General features: G+C 38.2%; 1 long non-coding RNA gene across 8 annotated transcripts in view; it reads right to left on the bottom strand.

The window, feature by feature from the left end:
- LOC147826491 (uncharacterized) overlaps window positions 1-18,755 on the bottom strand; it is a 222,929-nt gene that overhangs the window by 180,081 nt on the left and 24,093 nt on the right. Inside the window, exon 2 of one of the 8 annotated variants that reach the window (XR_015439616.1) lies at window positions 13,063-13,136. The exons of the other annotated variants lie outside the window; for them this stretch is intronic. This is a non-coding gene — a long non-coding RNA (uncharacterized LOC147826491). The remainder of the gene's footprint in view (window positions 1-13,062; window positions 13,137-18,755) is intronic. 8 annotated transcript variants of the gene reach the window in all.

Raw genomic sequence — 18,755 nt, 5'->3', positions numbered from 1 at the left:
ATACTCATTTGGGAAAGACTGGTGTGGCAGGAGCACAGAGGGTGGTGGGGAGCACTCTGCAAGATGAAAATGGAGAGTCTTACAGGAAAAAGACAATGATTTGGAGAAAATCTCTGTGGTGTACAGCAGGGATCAGGTTGAGCCTGGGGTTGGGATGGAGGGACAGGACACAAAGAAAGGATAAGGCGGACAAGAGTGCTCATTTTAGGAGGGCTCGGCAGCAGGCTAGGTGACAGTTGAAGGTTGCTGGGCAAGGTAGCACAGAACCAGGATAAGTTCAACTGCACAGGGGAGCTGTGTAGGTGGGGAAGGCGAAGATACATAGGTCTTCAAGATGCGCACTGAAGCCAAGAGATAGTACAGCAGGGTGGCTGAAACTCAGAACTTTGTTTTGGTCTTTTATTAAAAAATAAATTGCATTTATTTAGCTTTTTGGGGGTTCATATTAGTGAAACAGAATAATGAGATTTGTTCTGGTATATTGGTACATGTATGCGACATGTTTTGATTATTTTCATCCTCATTAGCTCTCTTTCCTTTTCCCCCTTTCTTCCCGGTCCCCTTCTCCATCTTTAAAAGATTACTTTCTAAGTTTCCTGTCATCTCTTAGCTAACTAAATTTTAAATTTTTTTACTTTTAGATTGCTTATATAATAAAAACCATGATTTTTAACTTCCTGAGACGGATTTACTTTGCTTAAACATGATGATTCCTAGTTCCATCCATTTTCCTGCAAAATAAATGATTTCTCACTTCTTGATGGAGACTCCAGCCTCTAGAATCAGATATAGCTGAGCTTGCAACACAGCTCCTCTGCTGAGTGATTTCAGACAAGTTCCAATAAAACTGGTTACAGCAGTGCCTGTGTCACAGGCTGTTTCTAGGGGTGGAATGAAATTGTGTATAAAAAATGCTTAGCCAGAATTCAATAATTACAGTATTACCACTTGGAATTTAGCAACCACCTTCCAAAAAAGAGGCAAAGGAAAAAGGCTTTTATAGTTTTTGGAAATCATGAGGGAAAACATCTACAAATACTCATATTTACTGAGCACCTGCTTTCTATAATCACTTGCTAAAACCATACATATTGATTATTGATTGTTGTTTTTGAGAGATGCTTCACACAACATGGGACCAGTATAAAGATAATGACACATATATGAAACCCGCTATCTTACTAGCAGTGATAAATGTGATTAAAAATTTGTTCATGTTTATTTTATATGATATATCCAACAAGCAAACTAAAATAAACTTTGGAAAAGAGTTTCTTTAGAAACAAATTACCTGCCATAGTTTTTAAACCTTCATTATTTACTTACTGTTAAAGGCTTATACGGGTTCATTAATATCCTGTGAACTATAAATCAATTATGTTACAGTGAAGCATAAATTAGTTTAAGAGACTCATGTATAGACAGCATATAGTGTATTGGCTTCTCAACAGAAGTAGATCAAACAGTGTATGAGGAGAAAAAAATATAGATGACATGTTAGGTGGTGAGTAACTAATTGTGCTTTAGCTTAAGTGGAAGAAATGCTTGATTGGAATTCTAAAATGTGTTTTAACACTTTTGCTCTAAATCTAGCAATGGATTTTATAAACATAAAATTATTCAACAAATGTGAGTCAATTCAAGGACATCTTTATTTTGTACACATAAATGAAATAATATTCTAAATGCTTATCACAAAGACAGGCTTCTTGTATTTGTAGAATAAATGTTCCTCCTTTCCCTTCATCTAAGATGCCCCCTGCAGCATATGAGTCTATCTACGTTATTTAATTCCAAGTTCTGACAAAAAGTCAGGTTGCTTTTCTTTTATTATTCTTATATTCCTTTTTGAAATTATATACATAATATATACTACTCTAGATAACCTGGAAAACAGTGAAAATAACATAAATATCACCTGTGATCTCACCTTAGAGAAGACTATTTTTTTTGGTACCGGGGATCAAACTCAGGACCTTCCACTTGCAAGGCAGGCAGCAGAACCGCTGAGCTAAATCCCCAGCCCTTAGAAGACTATTTTTAATATTCAGGTCCTTTAAGCACTTTTTTTCTAGGTTATTATTCTTGGAATTTATAACCTTGGTGTTTAGCTTGTCTCACAAATGACATAATAAGAGGACTTAGGCAGTTAAGGCCTATGTTATGTTTGAAGAACAGAACACATCTTAATTGCCAAATTGTGAATCTGTTGATATATTTTGTATTTGTGCAAATAATATTTTAAAGTAAACTTTATTTTAAAATTTAAAAAAATCTAATTTATTTTATATTTAATTGACATATATGTATATATATGGAGTACAGTGTGTTATTTCTATAATGATCATATCAGGGTAACTGGCATATCTGTAACTTTAGACATTTCTCTGTGTCAGAAACATTCAAAATCTTCTATATTAGTCATTATTTTGGGTTTTTTTTTTTTTGGTACCGGGGATTGAACTCAGGTCCTTGTGCTTTCGAGACAGGCAGCGTAACCACTGAGCTAAATCCCCAGCAATTATTTTGAAATATATGATCATTGTCTTCTATATAAATAAACTTTATTTTTAAAAATAGTTTTAAATTTACAAAAAATGGCAAAGATAGTACAAAGAGTTACCAACCAGCCCTTACCCTGTTTCATCTATTATTAACATCTTATGTCAGTACGGTATGTTTGTTATAATTAACGAACCAATAATGATATATTGTTATTAATTAAAGTCCATACTTCATTCAGAATCCTTCGGTTTTACTAAATGTTCTTTTCTTTAACAGGATCCTATCTGACATTCAGTCCTCATGTCACATCAGGATACTTTCAACTGACAGTTTCTCAGACTCTCCTTGTTTTTGATGACCTTAACAGTGTTCAAAAATATTGGTCATATATTTTATAGACTGTCCTTCTTTTGGAATATTTTGATGTTTCTTTCATGATTAGTGCCATTCTTATCATCTATCAAAATCCAACCCTAAAAACATGATTTATTACTGTGGATGTTGACTTTGATCCCTTGGCCGAGGTAAGGTTTATGAGATTTTTCTACCATAAAGTGACTTTCCCAGTTTCCTTCCCATACTATACTCTTTGGAAGGAAATGACTACCTGTAGCTCATATTTAAGGATGTTATTCTCCTCTCGCTTGAGGGCAGGATAGCTACATAATTTATTTGGAATTCTGCTGCATGGAAGATTTGTCCTTTCCTATTTAATTTTCTAGCCATTTATTTATATCAGTATGAACTTATGGATATTTAACTTCCAGTTTGTGCTATATATTGTTGATCAAATTATTACAGTTTTAGCTGGTATGAATTTTTTCATTGGCTATTGTGTCTCTTTGATCTGTTACCATTTTGAGAGTGCTTCTTTGTCCATTGTGTGCCGTTATAATAAAATACCTAGCATGAGGTAATTCATAAAGGTCAGAAATTTATTTTTTCACTGTTGTACAGGCTGGAAGTCCACAGTCAAGGTGCTAGCAGGTCTGGTTGTCTGGTGAGGGCTGCTCTCTGCTTTCAAGATGGTTTCTTGCTGCTGCATCCTCTGCAAGGGAGGCACAGTGTGAAAGGCAGGAGAACAAGCCAGCCCAATATTGCGTGATGTCTCTTCTATTTGGGCCTTTGTCCTGTTCATAAGGGAGGATTCGATTCATGGTTTCATCACCTCTTGCTTCCTAACACTCTCGTACTGGCAACCTCTGCATTTTGGAAGGTACATATTCAATCTGCAGCAGGCTTTTTTTTTTTCCTTTTAGCAGCACTTTCTTTACCAGATGCTCCAGGTTCATTTTAGATATTCTGTGTTTGGTTCCAATCTATACATGTTTAAAATTAAAATCAGTAGGCTCTAGGATCAGACTTCTTTATACCTCAAATCCTAGTTTAACAATTTGCCAGCTTTGTAACCTGATGCTACTTATCTGAATAGTGGAAAATGGACAGAGCCCAGAGCCCAGTTTCCTCATCTGTCTAAACTCCAAACTCCATTAAAGCAGGGATTTGTGTTTTTTAGTTTTTGTTATACACTGTTTTTTCTCTGTTATTTCCTACTGTATCTCTGTATCTATGGATCTAGAATGGCCTGGTATGAAGGAGTGTTCTTTATGGAAATATCTGTTGAATGAATACATGAAAAGTGGGTAGAAATATTTGTTCATAAATTCAGATAAGAAATATGCCTTTGTTTTCTTATTTTGTCCTGAAATAATTTTCTAAAATATTATTTTAAAATCAATTTTATTATCATAAAAGTTATATATGCATATAGCTTAAAGATTCAACTAATACTATAAGATTTTAAACAGAGTTTTCTTTCTCATTCCCTGAGGCAACTTCTCTAACTTATTCCATTAATACTTAGCACCATATGCCTGAATAGTACAACTATATTGTTGTCTCTTGAGTTCAAAGTTGCAGGCACTGTCTACAGGCACCCTCTTCTGGCTATTGAGGTTGAGGACCAGGCACCACATGCTGTGTTCTTTTTGTCCTTCTGTTCTCCTTTTGATTATCCGTCAGTCAGAGCCTACCAGGAAGACACCTGAAGTCCACAGTTGGGTTATTACTTGCCGCAGCAAGGGAGACCGTTCATTATGGAAATCCATGAAGTCTCACAGTGAGGAAATTAGTGAAAAGGTGCTAAAAATTTGGAGTGATCTTAGCAGAGATTGGTCAAAATTTAGAGATGAAGGAACTAGTGGCATAGTCAATGGTTTTGTTTTTAGAAAACATGAGACCACATGGAATTATCTTTGAATCAGTTTTTTGCACTGACTGATACATGGGCATCTGCATGAGTAGGTGCTAAATGTGAGAGCCTGTAATGGACATCATGGTTCAGCTTGGTACAGTTTTCTGAGTCAGTGCACATTTTATAAGATGTGATTTCTGGGCCGGGGATTTAGCTCAGTGGTGCCACCACCTGCCTTGCAAGCGCAAGGTCCGAGTTTGATCCCCAGTACCAAAAAAAACAAACAAACAAGATGTGATTTCTGATATAATTCGTAGCTCCTTCCTAACATCCTAGCTGCCTCTCGATCCATCACTCTTAGTATAGTTATATCATAACTGTGGTTAAATTAATATTCACTGCTTACATTTCTACAATGAACTAAACTCCATTGGTAGTTGATCATTCAATATACTACTACTCTTTTTCCTTTTCTTGCTTTGTTTTCTGTCATATAGGTAGACAACTAGTTGACAACCATTATTAGTGAAGCAGGCTCAAAATAGTTCTTATGACCAGGTCTATAAACTTGATGACGTCCCTACTTCTATTTTTAAATTAGTTCCTTCCATATGTAAAATATTCAGTTGAAATGAATTCAGCAATATTCCTGAAGCTGAATTTTCCCATGAGACAGTAGTAAGCAGTCAGAAGTCCTGCTAAGCCTGGTCAATTTCAGAATCAAGCTAATGGCACTCTTTAAGGAATGTGGGCCACAGGACCTGCTGAGTACTTTAATAAATTCAAGTTTATTTTTATTGGTTTGTTAGTCTTCTTATTGAGTTGTAAGTGTTCCTTATATATATATTTTTATATGAGAACTTTATTAGAAATATTCTTTTGAATGTTTTCTTCATCTTTTATGGTTGGAAATTTTGTGATTAATTTATAAAATCTCTCCTGATTATAAAAATATTGAGATTCTTTTCTAATTTTTTAGGTTATAAAATTATAAAGTTTTAACTACTAAATTTGGGTGTATGATTCATTTTGAGCTTATTTTTGTATTCAGTGAGAAACGAAGGTTCAGATTCATTTTTTCCAGTTCTAGTTCCATTTGTTGAAAGAACTATAATTTTACCATTGAGTTATTGCAACATCTTTGTCAAAAATCAGTTACACAGACAAAACAAGGAAATGAAATGTGTGAAAGCTGATTTGGATTCTTGATGTGGAGGAAAGTGCTATAAAAGACACATTGGAAGCTCCTGGGAATATTTAAATAAGAACAGTATATTACTGAATTATTACCAGTTTTTGAATTGTGATAATGATATTGTGGTGATGTAGGAGTATATCTTTACTCTTACGAGATGCTAGCTGGAGTATTTAGAAGTAAAGTGTTGCAATGTTTCCAATGTACTTCCATAAGGTTCTCAAAACATACACACATGTGGGTGTATATATCTACTGTGATTTAAAAATGCAATAGTTTTAGAAATAGCAAAACATAATGTGTACAGATGTTTATTTTCCTGAAGATCTTTTTTCATAGATTTAAACATTTTCCTAATAAAAAACTGAAAAAGTTTATTAAAAACAGAAACATTGCTTAATGTATTAAAAATTTTATGTTTACTTAAAGCTTAGCAATATACATTAATTTTCAACCTTTTCATATAAGACCAAGTGATTCTCTTTAAATAAAGAACAGCTAGAGTTCCATATCTATCTTTCATAAATCACTTTGTAATTATAAAGCTATCCATTTTCAGTTACTGAAAATGAAGTAGTCATTTGCAAAACAATGAGCACAGAATTCTTCTAAATTTATTCTTTCCTTTAATTTTTTAATCTTTTCTATAGTTTCATTTTTATTTAATCTTTCCAAGGTGTTAAAGCTTGTTTTTATAGCACAAGTAACTCTACTCACATGTACATTTCATCAGATTACATGATATGTAATTAAATATTATAATTAAAACAAGTACAACTGGTGTTAGCAAGTTTGGAGACAAATATAGATGACTCTTGATGTATAAAAAAAAAGTTCAACTGGTGGGAATTGAAAAATTACATAGATGTACAAGACAGCGGCCTACAATTTTTAGTGAGTTGCAGGATCAGCTGGACTATTTAACAGTGAAACTGGACAGTTGCTAATCTGGTAGACTGCTGGAGTGGCGCTTAGAGAGAAGACGCTGCTGCAGTAAAGTACCCACCAGGCCTGTGCTGTAAACAAGATTCAGTATTGTTCCTACACAGTTACACTTCTGTCCAAGTAGGAATCTGCCATGGTCAGCTTAGTTTATGAATAATCTCTCTTTCTGGATGTCTGTCAGGGCTGTTTCTCCAATGAAGCTGTGATAGGTAAGCTGAATATTCAACTTGATTGACTTGGGAGCTACCTATCAGTAAAGCACACCTCTGGGTAGGGCACTGAGGTATGGCCTTGGGTACGGTTATGGCTTATGTCTAGATGTCCCCCAAAGCCTCATGTGGTCATAGGTGGGGCTTTTTCAGAGGTGACTGGATCTAGAGTGTGTGATGCTGGGATTGATTCATGGTGCAATGCTAGGCTCAAGGGCACTAGCATTAAGGGGTTGAGTGCTACCCACCCCAAGTAGCCTGCATAAGATATAAAGGATAGAAAGAGCTGTGGTTGTCCCTTGTTGCTTTGCTACCTTCTGCTGACCATGAACTGTTTCTCCTCTGTGATGCCATCTTGCCTTGGAGCTAGCTGATTATGGACTGAAATCTCTACAAACTGTGAGCTAAATAAACCTTTCCTCCCTTAACTTTGGGTGTTGGGTATTCTGTCTCAGCAATGAGAACAGTAACTAAGACAGGTACTATGTGAGGCTCCTGCCTGCTTCCAGCGCTGCTCCAATGCTCTGCTTCCTAGCTGTCATGAACTGAGCAGCCTTCCTCCACCCCTGCCTTTCCACCATGCCATTTCTGCTGTGGAGCTGACGGACGGACCATGGACTAACACTTCTCAAACCATGAATGGAATTAAACCTCTCCTCCTTTAAGATGAAGGTGTTAGGTTTTTCATACCAGCACCGAGAAAGCTGACTAATGCTAAATAAAATGGCTTCAGACTTTTTAACAGTTACCAACGGCCATTTAAATTACTTTTCTTTTATTCTATACCTTATCTTCATCTCCCCCAATCTGGAGCTATTCCTTAGGAAACAGAGTTACACAGGTACTATTTTGGCATCTGCCTGAAAGTGTGGCAGAGTCTTAGAGTTGTTAGTAGTGCTTATTGTTTGTTTATGAGGAAGTTACAATGCAGTTCTGACTGTTAAAATCCTGTTGTGTGCAGGCTTGATCTCCTACTTTGGATGTGTCTAAGAAGTGAGGCTCCTTGTGAAGGGGTTATTTTCCTCCTACATGCTCTTGCTGTCCTGAGAATGCTGTTCTGAGGAGGGTGGGTGTCCTCCTGTTTACAGTGGCATGTCAGACAGCCGGGTTAGATTTCTCTCTGTTCATCTAACTCATTGTTCAGCTCTCTGAGAAGGTGAGGTCAAGGAAACTGTACAGGAAGGGTTTTCTGCTGATTTGTAAGAGCTAGGGTTTTCTTCTTTATAGCATGTTGTACTTGAATGCTACTCTTTCCTTAGGGGTGCCTTTCAGGTCTGGCTTTTTCAGGCAGAGAAAGAGACCCCAATTATTTCAGCTTTTCAATCAATTCTGAAACCTCAAAGGCCAAAATTATCTCACTTAATTAAGATACTCAGATGCCAAAAAGAAGGATGGAAAAGAAAGTGCTGCACACTGCCCAGTGGCTGCGGAACTAAGCCACCTCCTACCGTCTATGTGGTGTCAGACAGTGGTGCTGACACTCATGCACAAACAAAACGTTTCAACAAATTCCTCAGAGAACAGTTAATTTTGTACTGAAAAACTTTTCTGCATTTGACTGACAGGCTCTCCTGTTATTTACTGACCAGTTCACTTCTCCCTACAGAAGGGAAACTTGAACTCCTTCTACCCTGAAAGTCAGATGTGGTCATAGGACTTGCCTTTGGCCAGTGAAATGCCGTGGATTATCCAATTTCCAACCCTTGAATTCCTGCCTCTCTCTTCTCCAGACTACTGAAAATCTCATTTTTCTGAAACTTTTGAAAATAAACCACTCAATTCGTCAATCTGGTTACTTGTTCCTTTTGCTAACTTCATCTGAATTATTATTCATTTACACTCATAACTCAATTTACTTAATAGAAATTCCTCAGGAATGAAATTTATGTAAAAGGAATGCCCAGATGTTTCTTAGGCCCAAAGGGAGTTCTTTTATACAGCAAATATATCAGTACGCTCACTTCCACCTTTTCCTACATTGACTAAGGCAGAGCACACAAGCTACTTTTTTTCTCTTAGCTATTTCGTAGCACTGTTTTCTAAACGTTGGCTGTTTCACTCATCAAAGAAATTTCTGTTTAGCATCTACTATATTTAAGGCACTGTGAAAGTCCTGGGTATACACATTTATGTGTAGCTGTAATTATACCTAAATCCTGCATGGACCTTGCTGCTATGGGGTGAACTGTGTCTCTTCGAAATGCTTATGGTGAAGAAGCCCTAATCGCCAGCATGACTGTTTTGACAGAGGGCTTTTAGATTGTGGGTAAAATTAAATTAGATCATAGAAGGGGTGTTGAAACCCAATAGGGCTGGTGGCCTTAGAAGAAGAGAAGGATTTCTCTCTGTTTCTGTGTCTGTCCCTTTCTCTCCCTTGTTCCCTCTCTCCACATTCACACGAGGAAAGGCCATAGGACAGCACCCCAATCTTGGACTTCCAGCTTCCAGGATTTTGACAAAATAAATTTCTGTTGTTTAAGTCACCCAATCTATGGTGTTTTATTATGCTAGTTGAGCCTACTGATACATTTGCAAAATCCAAGAATTACACAACTAGAATCCTTGTGAATCCTAGAAAAAAATACATCAAGGGCAACAAAATCAAATGGAACTATATGTTATGTGGCTGACTGTAAACTTAAGAAATTTTAATCTTAACAGGTATTAAAAGGAAAAAACAAGTTTTGCTTGTTTTGCTCTGCTTTGCTTATTTGTAACAGAGATTAAATTAGTATCTCCTCTTAGTATGGTGGGAGGATAAGAAAGAATGCAAATAAAGGCACTTGGATTAAGACACCCATTAAGTTCTCAGTTAATTTCAGCTCTTCCTGTTATGGGGAAAGCAGGGGATAAAATGCACTGCTATATCCCTTACCTAACACCACATGTGGCATCAAGTAGTTCTCCAATGTCTACTTTTGGAAGAATGAAAAAGGATTTGGGGAGAAATGTTTCTAAATAATTAGGGGTAAGAGGAGGAAGAAAAGCCAGAAAAACCACCCCGGGTATCTTAGTTACTTTCTCCTCACTGTGACATAATACCTGATACCCACAACTTAAAAGAGGAAAGGTTTGTTTGGGCTCATAGTTTATAAGATTTCAGTCCATAGTCAGCTGGCTTGAGGCAGAATGGCACGACAGAGTGGCAGGGATTGAGGGGGGAGCAAGGGAGATATGCTCTTTCAGGCTCCACCCCAGTGACCCATGGCAGAGGGAGAATTGCTCCTGCCATAGCAGGTAGGAAGCAAAAAAAGGATCAAAAATGAAGGAGGGAGATAAGACCCTTCCAGGCCCCGCCCACAGTGACCCACTTCCTCCAACCAGGCTTCACCTCCCGAACTGCATTTAGCCATAAACTCATCAGTGGACTCATCCACTGACATGTGTCACACCCTCATGATCCAATCATCTCCCCAAAGCCCCACCTATGAGTGTATAAGGCTTTAGGGGGGTATCTAGCTATAAAGCACAACATTTTATCCCTATCCCCCAAAAGACTCATGCCGATCCTTTGACGAAAAGTCCATTTAGTCCATCTCTAAAAGCTGCTGAAGTCACAACAGTTTCAGCATTGTTAAAATGTCCCAAGTCCAAATCTCCTCTGAGATTTAAGGCACACTCTTGGTTTTGAGCCCTTATAAAAATGCAAAGAGGCCAGGGATTTAGCTCAGTGTTGCCGCCATCGGCCTCTCAAGCGAAAGAGCCCAAGTTCGATCCCCAGTACAAAAAAAAAATGCAAAGAAAGTTAAATATTTCCAATATACAATGGCATAGAAAAATGTCTTATTCCAAAAGGGAGAAATAGGGGTACAGAAAAGAATGGAACCAAAGCTAGACCAAAATCTATCAGGGCAAACATTAGGCAAACACAGTTCCATTTCCAGCTCCCTGGGCAAAGAGTGGTGCAATGTGAGCTCCAAACAAACCTGGCAGCTCTGCTGTCTGTTTATGAGGCAGTTACAATGCAGTTCTGACTGTTAAAACACTGTTGAGTGCAGGTGCGATCTCTACTTTGGATGTGGCTAAGAGGTGAGGTTCCTTGTGAAGGAGCTATTTTCCTCCTTCCCCCTCTTGCTGTCCTGAGAATGCTGCCCCAAGGGGGGAAGGCATGGCCAGGGGTGGCTTCTCTCTTGGGCTGGCTTTTCTCCTCCCTTGCAGCTTTCCTCAGATGTTCCACGCTCCTTGCTTTTCCAACATCCTGGGATCTCCACTGCACTCCTGACTTCACTGTCAAAGCTTCAGGCACTGCCCTCTCAGGTGAACACTGGCTGGCCTCCTAGGCCTTCTTCTGAAATCTCAGTAGAAGCCTCCCTGACTCCACAATTCTTACATTCTGCATTTGCACAAAGGCAGCTGCAAATGGATGATGTCAAGATTTGCTGCCAGTAGCCAAGCCATTTTGTACCCCGCTGGTGGTTTCAGAAGCCTCCAAGTGCCTGGATGGCTGAGCACTATAAAGGGAATGCTGGGGAATCAATTCCCTAGGCCTCCCTTCTCACAGAGTGCCCTTCTCCAAGCAAAGTCATTCATCTTCGCATTTTTGAGTTGGTAAAGGGTGAGGCCTTGTTGGTTCTTCACATTCCCTAAAGGCATTGTTCTGTTGTAAACGATTTGGCTCCCTTTTAATGCTAATATTGCTAGCAACCAAGTTTTCCTCTGCTCCATCTTTGCAGGTCCCAACTTGACCAAAGCTTCCTTTCTGGCCAAACTCAAAATGTTTGAAATCAGTCTACTTGGCTGTCTGCTTTTTTTTTGGTACCAGGGATTGAACTTGGGTCCTTATGCTTGCAAGGCAAGCCGCAGAACCACTGAGCTAAATTGCCAGCCTGGCTATTTGCTCTTGATTTACGATGTAGAGCTGGTTATCAATGTCCAAGTAAAGCCAAGGCATAGCATAAATGTTTGGCTGCCTTGAAATTTTCCATATCATATTAATTAGTCCACTGCCCTTAATCTCCATCTCCTGCAAAGTCTCAGGATAGGAGCAAAATGCATACAAATTTATTTCCAAAGCATAACATACATGGCCTGGAATCTAACTGCCAATGCAATCCTTGTTCCCAACCAAAAAAACCCCCTGAGCCTGGTGTTTACTGGCTGCATTCCTATCAGCATTCTGGTCTTCTGAGCTCTGACCAAAATCTCCCATCAAGTTCAGCATTCTAGTGCTCCTATACTAGCCAGCATCTATCTTCAAATCTTTCCAAACTCTTCCTGCAAACCAGTTCCAAAGGCTTCTGAGGCACATGATTAGGTAATCAGAGCAACAACCCCATTCTCTGTACCAAAATCTTAGTTACTTTCTCCTCACTGAAACATAATACCTGACACTCACAACTTAAAGAAGGGCTGATATTTTACACAGGTTTCAGTCCGCAGTTGGGTGGCTCAAAGGCAAGGCTGCCTGGCAGAGGAGAATTGTTCATGGCACGGCAGGTAGAAAGCAGAGAGAAGGATCAAAGGACGAGAGAGGGAGATAGACCCTTCCAGGCCATGTCCCCAGGCATCCACCTCCTCTAACCAGATTTCACCTCCCAAATCACTTTTAGCTATAAACTCACCAGTGGACTAATCCACTGATAAACACCATGCCTCCATGACCCAATTACTTCCCAACAGTCACCCTATGAATCCATGAAGCTTTACGGAGACATCTAGATATAAACTATAACAAGTGGGAAACCATATAAATGGGAAGTGCCCATTTTAAAAACTAAAGTAAGGTCTAAGAGCATAACCACTGGGAAGCTGAACGGAAGGCACCAGTCTCTATGTCAGCACATTAAAGTAATTAATTTCCCTGCAGATCATATTAAGAATCAAGGCACATTAAGAAAATATTAACAGACCCAACATTTCTGGTTAACTCTGATTGACCAATACAAAATTGGATCAGGGAAGAGTAACATTTATCATCAGAAAGTACAAAGATAGCTAGGATATGCCTTAGATATGACAGAACCCTATTTTAAAAATAGCCTTATATGGCAACCTTGCTAAGAAGAGGCACTTACCTGTTCTTCCAGAAAGAAGAGCCAGAGAAACAAGTATATAGCTATAAACTGACAAATGTGATCACGGAGCAACACTGGAAATGAATAGGAGAAAAAAGGAAACCTTGTAAGATACAGAAACCTCAGACGAGAGTATACTAAGAGAAAAAAAATATTAGGGTGCAAAACACCTTGACTCCATGGTTGGGGGATCTTTCCTCTGCCGAATTAGAAGTAAAAGAGAGCATCTCAGCAAACTCTTCTAGCAAACACGCTGATGGTCCTAACTTGGGGAAATTTTCACAACCCTTACAAGCTGGCAGCCAAATAGATAAGTAACCGAATTCTGCACAGCATCTGGCTTTGGAAAGGAATTCGGCTCATCTCTCAGTGAGCACCCAGGTGCTACAGCCAAGAGTCATCTTGAGAAAAGACTATACACAGACTACTCTAGAGTTCAGAGACCCCTGTGTGTTCCCATCCCTGGGACCACAAACACATTCCACCGCACTGGGTCGTGGGAGCTGCCCCATGAACCAAACTTGGTTCAGTAGAGTGACGGAAACAAACCCGCTGAGAACACTGCAATCAGTATAGGGAACAGTGTGGCATAGAGGGGAAAGAAGAACCGCGAGATCAGGCAGCCTGTTCTCCGAGGCAGGCCTCGGCAGGGGCCTGTGGTTTCACACTGGTGCCGGAGCGGAAGGTACACACCTACATGGTTCCCACCACCTCTCCCACCAGAGCTGAACTCAGGCACCTGCTACTAACGAGGCAGGCAAAGAACTCTGGTCCCACTGCTCACCAATGCACAGGGGCAAAGTGGGGGTTACCTTGAGAAAGGCTTCAGATCTGGCTGTCACCTCACCCCCACGATGGATAACTTAAGAAGGCCCAGACAGAAAGTTTGTCCCAGCTGAGGCACATTCTGCCAGCAGTTTCTCCCATAAGCACTTCAGCTGAGAAGATTTTTTCCTGGTTCTAGCTGGCCCCTCCTGCTCAATCCCTGGCAGGCACCAGGGCTGAAAGAATTAGGGAGAGAAAAGTCTTGAGCTGCTGCTTTGTCAACATGCAAGCACAGATAGGGGGACTCAGTACTGGTCCTGGGTGAACATGCTTACCGGACCAGCAAAAACAAGCACTACTTCTGCTGCCACTGCAACTATGCAGGTCCCCACCATCAGCCGCTCCTTCACCTTGTCTGATCACACACTACTGATACAACTGGGTCTGAACTCCACAGAGAGACTGCTGTGATTCATGCCTCTGGCTCTCCTCATAAGTACCTGGGCATGGGACACTGTCTAGTCAGAGGACAAGTTCTTTATAGACTCTTCACCACTACTAATGTAGCTAAGTAACAGAACCAACATCAACAGTGCCTGAGGAAACCCAATAGATGTCACCACTCCTACTGTAGTGGTAGATACACAGCACGCCAAACACTTTGCTGTGTACACCACTCCTACCTGAACTGCTGATATCCCAACTCCTGCATGACCCACAGAGAGACTGGGTTGTTCCAACTCCGACATGCTATGCAATATGCTTAAACTCACTAATCACACCCAAAGAAGCCACTGAGGGATCACACTGTGATGCCAAACTGGAAATAAATTCAACGGTGAATAACAAACCAATACCCTAAAATACATCCTCAGGAGAAAAAACAATAGATAAGGCAATCCCATAAAAGAAGTAACGATATCCATTCCATCACATGCACAAATCTCAAAAGAGAAACACAAGAAATAAGAAAAAGGTAATATGATACTTCCTAAAGATGAAAGCTCTCTAGTACTAGATACCAAAGATACCAAAATAGATAAAAAGTCTGATAGAGAACTCAAAAAAAAAGGTTTTAAAGAAGCTCAATGAGATAGAAGAAAATAGATAAACAATTGAATAAAATAGGAAGAAAAAGCAGGATATGACAGCAAAGAAAGGTTGTGAAAAAAGAATCAAAGATAAATCTTGGAAATGAAGGGCTTAATAAGTCAAAAAAAATTTTAAGAGTAGGAAAATTTATTGAGGAATAGGGATGGAGAATAGGAATATCTCCTGAGAGAGACAGGAGGGGTCCCAAATGGGTTGCCCTTAATGAGTCGAATTTTAAAACTTCAGTTGAAAGCCACCTTTGTTTAATTTTGGTATCAGGGTAATGCTGGCCTTATAAAAGGAGTTTGGAAGAATTTCTTCCATTTCAATTTTTTGAATACTTAAGAAGAATTAGAATATATTCTTTAAAAGTTTTATAGAATTCAGCTGGAAGGCCAACAGATTTTGGAGCTTTTTAAGATGGGAAACATAGTTACTGACAACTTTATTACTCATTATTGGTCTGTTTGGGTTTTCTATTTCTTCATGATTCAATTTTGGTAGTTTGTATGTTTAGTAATGTGTCCATTTCTTCAGATTTTCCAGTTTTTTAGCATATAATTGTTCATAGTAGCTTTATCTGATCCTTTGAATTTCTATATGATCAGATCTACTGTTCTTTTTTTGTCTCTGATTTTATTTATCTGGGTTCTTTTCTGTCTTCGTTAGTAGAGTGGACCCTCAAGTTATAACTGGCCTAACATACGAACAACTTGGGTTATGACCAGAATTTTAGTTTTAACTTCTGACCAAAGTCTTGAGTTATGACCTGAATGACAGCTGCTTGTGCTTCGAGATGGTCTCAGATACAGATTTAACCCTTAAAGAGTTCTGGAAGGAACATTAAAACATCCTTTCCCATGTGGGTTTAACTGAAAAATCCTGGGCCAATGTCTCTCTAAGGACACTGAGATCTGCCTGGAAGAAAATGTGGCCTAAAATTATACAGGAGAGAGACTTCAAAAGCTGTGTAGAGGAGCCTTACCAACTTGAGTTACAACCAGCCCTTACGAACAAATTGAGTTCATACGTTAAGAGTCCACTGTATAGCTAAAGGTTGTCAACTTTTTTTGATCCTTTCAAAAACTAGCTCTGTTTCACTGATCACTGGTATTTTTTGTTTTAATTTTACATATTTATGTACTGATTTTTGTTATTTTTTTCTTCCACTAATTTGGGGGTTTGGGGATTTTTTTCCTTAGTTTACTAAGTTCCTTAAGAAGCATTTTAGGGGCTGGGGATTTAGCTCAGTGGTTCCACCATCTGGCTCACAAGCGCAAAGACCTGAGTTCGATCCCCAGTACAAAAAAAAAAAAGCATTTTATGTTGATTATTTAAGATCTCTTTTTTGATGTATACATTTGTTGCTATAAAATTCCTTTCAGTATTACTCTTGCTACATCCCACAGATTTTTATTTGTGCTGTCATTTTCATTTGTTTCTAAAAATATTTTTATTTATATTTTTAATTTCATTCATCCACCAGTCATTTAGGAGCATGTTATTCAATTTCCATGTATTTGTATACTTTTCATTGTTTCTCTTTTTGGTTTATAGTTTTATTTATCTGTGGTCTGAAAAGATACATGATGTGATTTCAATTTTTTAAAAAATTTACGAATACTTGATTTGTGGCCTAACATATGATCTATCTTGGAGATGTGCTGATGAAAAGAATGTATATCCTGCTATATAAGTGGATTATATGTTTTGTAATTATTTATTAGGTCCACTTTTTTTCCTACAGTTTGGTTCCATTTGGGTGTTTCTTTGTTGACTTTCTGTACGGATGATCTGTCTATTGAGGAAAGTGAAGTGCTGGCCTCATGTTAGTTGAAAACATATTTACAATTGTTATACCTTCTTGAACTGATCCTATTATTAATATATAATGACTTTCTTTGTAAGTTTTTATAGTTTTTGTTTAAAGTCTGCTTTAGCTGAATCTGGCTAATCCTGATTGTTTTTGATTTCCAAAATATATATTCTTCCACCCTTATTTGTAGTCTACGTATAGCTTTACTAATGAAATGTGTTTCCTATAGGCAGCATATAGTTGGATGTTGTTTTCCTTTTAATCCATTTTGTCATCCATGTTTTTTGATCAATTAATTGAATCTATTAACATTTAAGGATATTGTCAATAGGTATGAACTTCCTTCTATGATTTTGTTAATTGCTTTCTGCTTGTTTTCTATGTGGCATGTTCATTTCCACCTCTTATTATTTATACTATATATTATTTACATTTGTATTTGTGATTTGGCAGCTTTTCATCATGCTAATTTTGTTTTGCTTTCATGTATTTGTTCTATTGAGTTTTATACATTCATGAATTTTCATGATGGTGGCTATAATGCTTTTGTTTCTAGTATGGGATTCCCTTAAGTATTTCTGGTTTAGATGGTCTGGCAATGATGATCTCCTTTAGTTTCTAGTTATCTGGGAAATATTTTATTTCTCCTTTACTTCTGAGGGATAGTTTTTCTGGGTATAGTTGTCTTTGCTGGAAGGTTTGGTTTTTTTTTTCTTTTAGAACCGGGAACATATCATGCCATTCTCTTCTGACTTATAAGGTTTATGCTTATAAATCTGCTGTAAATCTAATGGGCATTCTATTATATGTTACTTGATGTTTTCTCTCATGTTGTTTTTAGAATTCTCTGTTTTATACTTTCAACATTTTGACAGCAACATGCCTTGGTAAAGATCTACTTTACCTAAATCTAGTTGGGGTCCTCTGAGTTTATTTTATCTGGATGTCCATATTTCTTTGATGATTTGGGAAGTTTGGGGCTCTTATGAAGTGGGTTTCTCAATGCCTTTCCCCTTCTACTCACCTTCTGTAATTCCCATATTTGTTCACTTAATGGTGTCCCATAAGTCTCAGGCTTTCCTCATTTTCTAAAATTCCTTTTTCTTTTCTACTCTCCTTTTTTGCCTGAGTATGTTAATATCATTGTCCTAATAATAAGAAAGTCTTTCTTCTTCCTGTTTTAGTTAGTTGAAGAAGTTTTAGATTATATTTTCATTTTAATGATTATAACTTATCCCCTAAGATTTCTTTGGTTCTTTTTCATTATATGTCTTTGGTGAATCTATCATTTCAATCTTGAATTTTTTTCTCATTTCTTTGTATTGTCTGTCTGTATTCTCTTATATCACATGGATTTCCTCAGAATCATTACTATGATTGTTTTTAAGCATTTCATAGATTTCCTTCAAATGGGAATCTACTCATGGAGAATTATTCTCTTTTGGATATATCACGTTTCTATTCATGCTTTCTTCAGTGCCTACATTAATGTCTGCATATCTGGTTTAACAGTTGCCTTTTCCAATTTCACAGAGCAGCTTTTGTAGAGAAAGATTATTTTTCATTTAAATGGAAAATTAGGTACTATTTTATTATAGGTGACTTCAAAAGGATAGTCTCTGTGTGAATTCACTGGCTTCAATTGATATGAGCAGTGTCTATAATTGACTCAACAGTCTAAACTGCAACAGTTCATGAATGTAGTTGCATGATTTGCAGTGGGCATAAGCTGAGTACTTGTGACATTGGGGATTATGCAGGGAGTTACCCCAGTTCTGGTGGTACAGGATGTAGAGGACAGTTCATGGGGGTTTCTGCATTAGCAGCTATGGTGCCAAGTAGGTGGGCTGTGAGACCTTCCTTAAGTCCCACAGAGCATATGCAGGTGAACTTTTGCACTTGTAGCACTGGTGTCCCTGCTCCAGGAGATGTAGACTATGAAGACCTTCCTTCAGTGTTGTGGGTTGAATGCAGGTAGCATAGGGCCTTCTAGCTTTGGTGTCTGCATTCTTGGAGCTGC

Source organism: Heterocephalus glaber, unplaced genomic scaffold (genome assembly GCF_053883595.1).
Source record: "Heterocephalus glaber isolate CG9 unplaced genomic scaffold, H.glaber_assembly_v1.0 deba00001472, whole genome shotgun sequence".
In the NCBI taxonomy this organism is placed as follows: Eukaryota; Metazoa; Chordata; class Mammalia; order Rodentia; family Bathyergidae; genus Heterocephalus; species Heterocephalus glaber.
Note: the sequence above shows the minus strand (reverse complement) of the source record. Positions and strands in the feature narration are given on the sequence as shown.